This window comes from Rattus norvegicus, chromosome 2 (genome assembly GCF_021556685.1).
Source record: "Rattus norvegicus strain SHRSP/BbbUtx chromosome 2, alternate assembly SHRSP_T2T, whole genome shotgun sequence".
Lineage (NCBI taxonomy): Eukaryota > Metazoa > Chordata > Mammalia > Rodentia > Muridae > Rattus > Rattus norvegicus.
Genome location: NC_141535.1, coordinates 140,608,555 through 140,616,541, shown reverse-complemented (window position 1 = coordinate 140,616,541; position 7,987 = coordinate 140,608,555).

Sequence of the window (7,987 nt, the reverse complement as noted above, 5' to 3'; positions counted from 1 at the left end):
ATCTAGAATGGGAAAGTCCAAACTTAAGAAGTAGCAACCTAGACAGTTTCATTTTCAGCATCTCAAAAAAAAGCTTAATTTTAAGTGGATATATATTTAGTGTTTTACAGTGAATCTCCCTGAAGGGGATTTTTGGGGGGGGGCATGCCCCTCCCCTGCCTGGTGTGTGTGTGTGTGTGTGTGTGAATTATATATTTATAGATTATATATAAGATTTAGATTCCTTGCAATAAGCATGACGACCAGAACTCCACTAACCATCAGATTCCTTGGTAGAATTACACTTCTGATTCAGTTCTTGTCTCCTCCCATCTTCTCTGGCAGTTCAACAAAGAGTAGCCAGACCCAGACTTAAGACAGAAGCCAGAGGATGAGCTCCTTGTCTTACGACCACCACTGGAAATGTTCAGTAGAGGACTTGTCCTCTGAGACGCTCTCATCTCTCTGACTCTGCGTCTACCTCTCACTCTCTGGTCCTGATGTCTTCTTGCTGTCCCTCCTTCCTCATGCTGTTTCTCCACCTTTTTCCACTTCATAGTTCTCTGCTGGGGTGGGGTCTCCTGGGGTGCTCCTATCAGAATGGAGCCCCTTACTCTATTTTTCTGTGCTTTGTTTGCCTCGATGTAGATAGCACATTTTCCTTCTTCTTATCTCTAGAGTAAAGGCCTAGAAAAATCCTGACTCACAGCTGTCATTAAAATATTTGAATCAAAGAACATATTATGGAGCTGGAAAGGTGGCCTAGCAGTTAGGAGCCCTGGCTGTTTTTGCAGAGGACCAATGTTCAGTTCCCAGAACCCACATGGCAGCTCATGACGATCTGTAACTCCAGTTCCAGGGTATCTAATGCTTTCGTCTAGCCTTGCAGGATTTCTACATGCATATGGTACACGCACGCGCGTGCGCGCACACACACACACACCTCTCTCACACACACAATACACACATGTCTCTCTCACACACAATACACACACGTCTCTCTCACACACACACAGTCACAGGCATATAACTCTTTCACACAATATGTATAAAAATAAATATATTTTAAGAAAAAGACAAATTAAGGACACTCCGCAATTGATTGACAACACTGGACTTTGTTTACATCTTTAGAGATATGAGTTTATTGATGCCACCCATTGTATAATAAAACACAAAAGATACAGTTTGTTGGAAAGGGAAAACTGTGTAACCAAAACGAGTTCATCATCAAAGTGAACGTGCTGTCTTCACATGGAAAGTGTCACAGAGGGGAAAAGGACACTTTTCATCTTGTCCTTTCCATACTTAAAAGTCTGCAAGAGCTCTGCTTATAAACTTAAGGTCTCTTTCTCAGTGTGACAGCAGGGCCCGCTCTATTCTCCCCACAGCAGGCTGTCGAGACTCAGGGTTTACACAGGGTTGACTTTCAAGTCACCAAATTAGTCTCTCTTCCTTCACAGTGTCCCAGAATCCTCACAATGGTTTTCCAGTACAGGACCCGCACAATCAGGCTGGAGGAATTTCTTTGGAGCTGTGGTAATAACTGGGTGAGCCCTCTGAGACCCAGAGAAGACCCCGACTGCCCTTAAAGACAGCATATGCCAGCAAACCCCTGTGAGCCGGTTCTGACTTGGGGATTGTACTGGACATTCCTCTGAGCCTCCTGAGCTAACAGCTAATTTGCTAGTCATTCTCACTTCTGCCTGAATTTTTCCTGCCTCCGAGAGACCAGACACTCACTCGCTTGCAAGTCTTCTTCCTGCTTCTTGCTCAGTTCTTAACCTGGAAGTGCAATTTTAACAGCTGCACGCTCTAAGTTCACTATGCTTAGCTGTGAGCATCTTCATCTGCAACGGCTCGTTCTTTTGTAGAAAATCTGGGAAAACAAGAAAAATTGCAACGTATCCCTAATTCCCTCTGCTGCTCATAGTACACGTATCCCTTAAAATTAATCTGGTGAAACCGCAACTCTGAGATGATGGTATTAAAAGGTGAAGTCTTTAAGTGATCATTGTGTCATAAAGGAGCCTCGTTAATTACATTGGTGCCCTTAAGGAAAGGATGCCTGAGAGAGGTCCCTCGACCTCTCAAGGCAGTGAATGCACAACGAGACGCTGTGTCCGTAGAGTTGGAATCAGACGATCCCCAGTCCACTGGATCTTCCAACACACTGATCTTGGACTTGGCAGCCTCCAGAACTGATAGAAATAAAATTCTGGCTTTTTTCCTAAGCCAACCTCTAGCACTTTACTAGAACAACTATAGTAGGAACCCTCTTAGCCCTCTGCTCAACAATGACAAGTATTTTCAGATCACATGGCGCAGGCTGTCTTACCAAAACTCATATCACAGTAACCAGTCAGTTGATAATAAGTTCATGCCCCCACCATAGCTTATGAAGTATTTCCCTTAGGTGGCAAGGAAAAAAAACTCACATAGGAACTGATTATGCCAGAAGTAGACTGTACTAAGTCTTGACAGCTTTCCAATAAACTAATATACTAACGTTCAAAAGCAGGAATTGGTTGTGGCAAGTATACCCCATTTTAAACCTCGGTGTCTTGTAAGAGAATATAGAGCTAAGCAGAAGTGATAGTAAAACCGAGGCTAAGGCTGTGTCACACAGAGTCCAAAGTGGCCCCCACTCCTGGGCAAACCATGCCACTGAGACATTGGAATCAGCAGATTCCTCAGAGCTTCTGTGGCTGTGCTGCCTGAGAAAACAGTCACAAGGGGACTGGTTTTCTTTTAGCCGCAGTGACAGCTGGCCTAAGCTAGCAGGAATTTCTGTCACCAAAAACTCAGGCAATCTTAAAGGAGAAATGTCTTGTCTATGAATGCCGGGGATGGTGTGAAGTAGAAAAGGAGACATCTTGTGAATCGTTGAATATATACTGACAGGAGAGGGAAAAAGAAGTCTACTGAACTAACTTTCAGGTTTACTATGAAACTTCCAAATGCAAGTGGTGTGCCTATGTGTATAATATATAAAGATGTGGGTACGTCCCTAGATGCCTAGAACAAATGAAACTCAAGACGGATGATCAAAATGTGAATGCTTCACTCCTTCTTTAAAAGGGGAACAAGAATACCCTTGGCAGGGAATAGAGAGGCAAAGATTAAAACAGACACAGAAGGAACACCCATTCTGAGCCTGCCCCACATGTGGCCCATACATATACAGCCATCCAATTAGACAAGATGGATGAAGCAAAGAAGGGCGGGCCGACAGGAGCCAGATGTAGATCGCTCCTGAGAGACACAGCCAGAATACAGCAAATACAGAGGCGAATGCCAGCAGCAAACCACTGAACTGAGAATAGGACCCCCGTTGAAGGTATCAGAGAAAGAACTGGAAGAGCTTGAAGGGGCTCGAGACCCCTTATGAACAACAATGCCAAGCAACCAGAGCTTCCAGGGACTAAGCCACTACCTAAAGACTAAACATGGACTGACCCTGGACTCTGACCTCACAGGTAGCAATGAATATTCTAGTAAGATCACCAGTGGAAGGGGAAACCCTGGGTCCTGCTAAGACTGAAGCCCCAGTGAACTAGATTGTTGGGGGGAGAGCGGCAATGGGGGGAGGATGGGGAGGGGAACACCCATAAAGAAGGGGAGGGGGAGGGATTAGGGGGATGTTTGCCCGGAAACTGGGAAAGGGAATAACACTCGAAATGTATATAAGAAATACTCAAGTTAATAATAAAAAAAAAGAAAGAAAGATAGATGTGGGTACGTATTGGTGCTCCATCCTTTTTTTTTCTTTATTAACTTGAGTATTTATTTACATTTCGATTGTTATTCCCTTTCCCGGTTTTCGGGCCAACATTCCCCAAACCCCTCCCCCTCCCCTTTTTTATGGGTGTTCCCCTCCCCATCTTCCCCCCATTACCGCCCTCCCCCCAACAATCACGTTCACTGGGGGTTCAGTCTTGGCAGGACCCAGGGCTTCCCCTTCCACTGGTGCTCTTACTAGGATATTCATTGCTACCTATGAGGTTAGAGTCCAGGGTCAGTCCATGTATAGTCTTTAGGTAGTGGCCTAGTCCCTGGAAGCTCTGGTTGCTTGGCATTGTTGTTCATATGGGGTCTCGAGCCCCTTCAAGCTCTTCCAGTCCTTTCTCTGATTCCTTCAACGGAGGTCCTGTTCTCAGTTCAGTGGTTTGCTGCTGGCATTTGCCTATGTACTTGCTGTATTCTGGCTGTGTCTCTCAGGAGAGATCTATATCCGGTTCCTGTCAGCCTGCACTTCTTTGCTTCATCCATCTTGTCTAATTGGGTGGCTGTATATGTATGGGCCACATGTGGGGCAGGCTCTGAATGGGTGTTCCTTCTGTGTCTGTTTTAATCTTTGCCTCCCTATTCCCTGCCAAGGCTATTCTTGTTCCCCTTTTAAAGAAGGAGTGAAGCATTCGCGTTTTGATCATCCATCTTGAGTTTCATGTATTCTGTGCATCTAGGGCAATTCAAGCATTTAGGCTAATAGCCACTTATCAATGAGTGCATACCATGTGTGTTTTTCTGTGATTGGGTTACCTCACTCAGGATATTTTCCAGGTCCATCCATTTGCCTATGAATTTCATAGTCATTGTTTTTGATAGCTGAGTAATATTCCATTGTGTAGATGTACCACATTTTCTGTATCCATTCCTCTGTTGAAGGGCATCTGGGTTCTTTCCAGCTTCTGGCTATTATAAATAAGGCTACTATGAACATAGTGGAACACATGTCTTTGTTATATGTTGGGGCATCTTTTGGGTATATGCCCAAGAGAGGTATAGCTGGGTCCTCAGGTAGCACCATGTTCAATTTTCTGAGGAACCTCCAGACTGATTTCCAGAATGTTTGTTTGGTGCTCCATTCTTAACAGACTCCATATATGTACACACACACACACACACACACACACACACACACACACACACACACGTGTATGTTTGTGTATCATATAATTTGTTTTTACTTCTGTGGTCGATGAAGCCCACCTTGATGACTGTATAACAGAGAAAACCTTTTGTAACAGGCTCCCCAGATAAAACCTTTTGTGTGAACCTTCCAACTCTTCAAGTTAGCTGCTGCCTCAACAGAATACTGAAGCAAGAGGCCTTAACTCAGCAGCTCTGGGAGACCCTAGACAGAGCAGAGATTGGAAATCCGAAGACTCCTGTTTTCCATAGAGGACTAAGTACTTAGCACATTGGAGACCTAAGACAAATCTTAGTAGTGTGAGGTATATTCTGTTGCTTTTAAAAAGCAAAATGAGTTTGAGTGCCAGTAGCCCATGTACAAGGAAGACCTAGAAATGTAGAAATGTAAAAAGTATAGTTTAATTACCTCCAGGGTCCCTGAAGCCAAGACTGAGAAGTGTTTTGTGAACACCACGAGGACATAGACTGTGACAGAAATCAGCAAGACTGGCAGATTATTTTACATATGTTTGGTAGTTTTCATGAGGTAGAAAAAATGGGTCTAAGAAACAAATTATGGTTAGCCATTATAACTATTATATATAGAATTCACTGTTCCTTATTAGGTGGTGTGTGTGTGTGTGTGTGTGTGTGTGTGTGTGTGTGTGTGTGTGTGTACACACGTGCATGTATGGGTAAGTGTGCGTGTACACTCATGAAGGCAGAGGTGGGTATCTGTCACTTCCATCATTCTTTTTGAGACAGGGTCTCTCACTGAACCTGGAGTTTAAGAACAGCCTGCATTGGCTGACCATTGAACTTTAGAGATCCTCTCATCTCTGCTTCCCCAGTGCTGAGATTTCAAGGTCCACATCATGCCTAGCTTTTTACTCATCACAGTCAGACGAGCACTTTAGCAACTGAGCCATCTCCCTAGCCCTCTGTTACTATGTAGATGGAATTGTATTATCCCAAAACCTGTAAAATTGGAAACTGTGGGTTTTTTTTAAAAAAAAGTGGCACTAAAGGTACCTCTGGACACCCATGTTTGTTCAGAGAATGAGCTCTGGAAGTTGTGCATGCTCTAAGGACAGTATAGTCCTTGGTGCCTGCTTGAAATGTGAGCAAGATGATGGGGAAGAGGGAAAACCAGAGTGAAGCAAAGGTCACTGAGAAAGGGTGGACAGGAGAGGAGTGTTCCCCTCAGAAAATAGTGTCAGGACCCAAGCAGGAAGCCTGCCAGCTCCCTGGGAAGAAGGTATTCGCTGTGTCTGCCTGTTGGGGTTCCATAAATGCCACAAATCAGTGAGGCTGGACACTGCTCTCCCAAGTGAAGCTGTTCTGTGCATTTCCCACTCAGTCATGGACTGTGCATTATACAACTGTTTGGGCCCAGCTAGCATTGGGCTATCAATTTATAAAGCACCTATAGCAAGGCTTAAGAGAACTTTCATTATAAAATTATTAATGGAGATATAAAAACAAATCGTCATTCTTGTTGCCAGAAGATCTGAAAGAGTTGGATTCAGTTTTGAGTGCTAGTTAAGAATCCCTCGGCCAACAACACTCCTGTCCGTGCACAGCCTGATATATCTGTGTGACTGCAAAGATTTTGGTAGATCATATTATCTACTAAAATACCCAATACTAAGATTAGAAATTTTGTTTGGTGTGATATAAGTGAGAATAGGTTACTTACTATAGTTAGTAAAATTCAATTATTGGTGGCCAAACACAGAACCCAAAAAAGTAGGGATGCTTTATTCACAAATGAGGATTAGCGTTGTGAATGGAATAAATACGTGAAATGTAATGATTCAGGGACCCGAGTCTTCCACACTGTGAGGCCACTGCACACCAGGGCTTTGAGATTGGCTCTGTGGGAATGTTTGGTGTCAGCATTTCAGGAGACTCAGTTTAAGGCTAGCCTAGGTATTCGTTTGCTTTTCTGTTGCTGTGATGCATAGTACTGACCAAAAGCAACTCACGGTGGGAAGCGTGCATTTATTTCTTTTTTTCACACAATCTTCAATTTGAAGTCAGTGCTAAGGGCTATGCCATCCTTTGAGCATTCAGAACTTCCATGGCTCATTCTCTGAACAAATGTGGATGTCAAAAGGTACCTTTAGACCCCCTTTTAAAATCACCATAATACTTTATATTTTTTTTTGGCTAATATAATTCCATCTGCATAGTAGCAGGGGGCCCGGAAGATGGCTCAGTCAGCAAAGTTCTTGCCTGCCTCAGGACCTGAGCTCTATCCCCAGCATCCACATTTAAAGACATCATTTAAATGCTTGCAAGGATGAAGCTCAATAAAATTATCAATAGCAATGCAATGCACGGCATCCATAAAATTATATAATGGACAGAAAATGAGATCAGAAACCAGGGGAGAAAATCGGCCATAAAAACAGAGGGGAGAAAGAAAATGGAAAATAAGCACATTAAACCCACGGCTGTGCTTACCATCTATCCAAAAGCCATCAGAGAAGATCAGGGTGGGGAGGAGGCACAAACCAAGAATGATGATCTTGGGTGCCTTGGTGGCCCAGTCCTAAAAATGGCATACATGTCTTATGCTTGGATTATTGGTCTGACTGTGCATGGTAATACAGGTCTTTGGTGCCAGCACTCAGCTGAGGCAGGAGGATGGCAAGTTTCTGGCTAGGAGTTTTTTTTTTCTGCTATGGTTATAACACTGACAAAGAAATTAAGGAGAGGGGAGGGTTTGCTTAGTTGACATTTCCATGTCACAAGCTGTCATTGAGAGAAGTCAGGGCTAGAGTCTGAAGTCGAGACCATGAAAGAATGTGGCTCACTGGCTTGCTCAGCCTGCTTTCATATACAGAATAGGGCTCCCTGCCCAGGTTTGGCAATGCCATGGTGGACTAAGTTTGGCAATGCCATGGTGGACTAGGCCCACCTCTACAAGTTGGCTATCCCCAAAGTGCCCTTCAGACACTCCCAGAAGATAATCTGATGGGGATTGTTCAACTGGGGTTCCCTCTTCCTAGATGTGTCCAGTTTTAAACTGCGTAACGTGACACTGTCTCAAAGACAAAAGACAAAACCAAACAAACCTACAAGAACT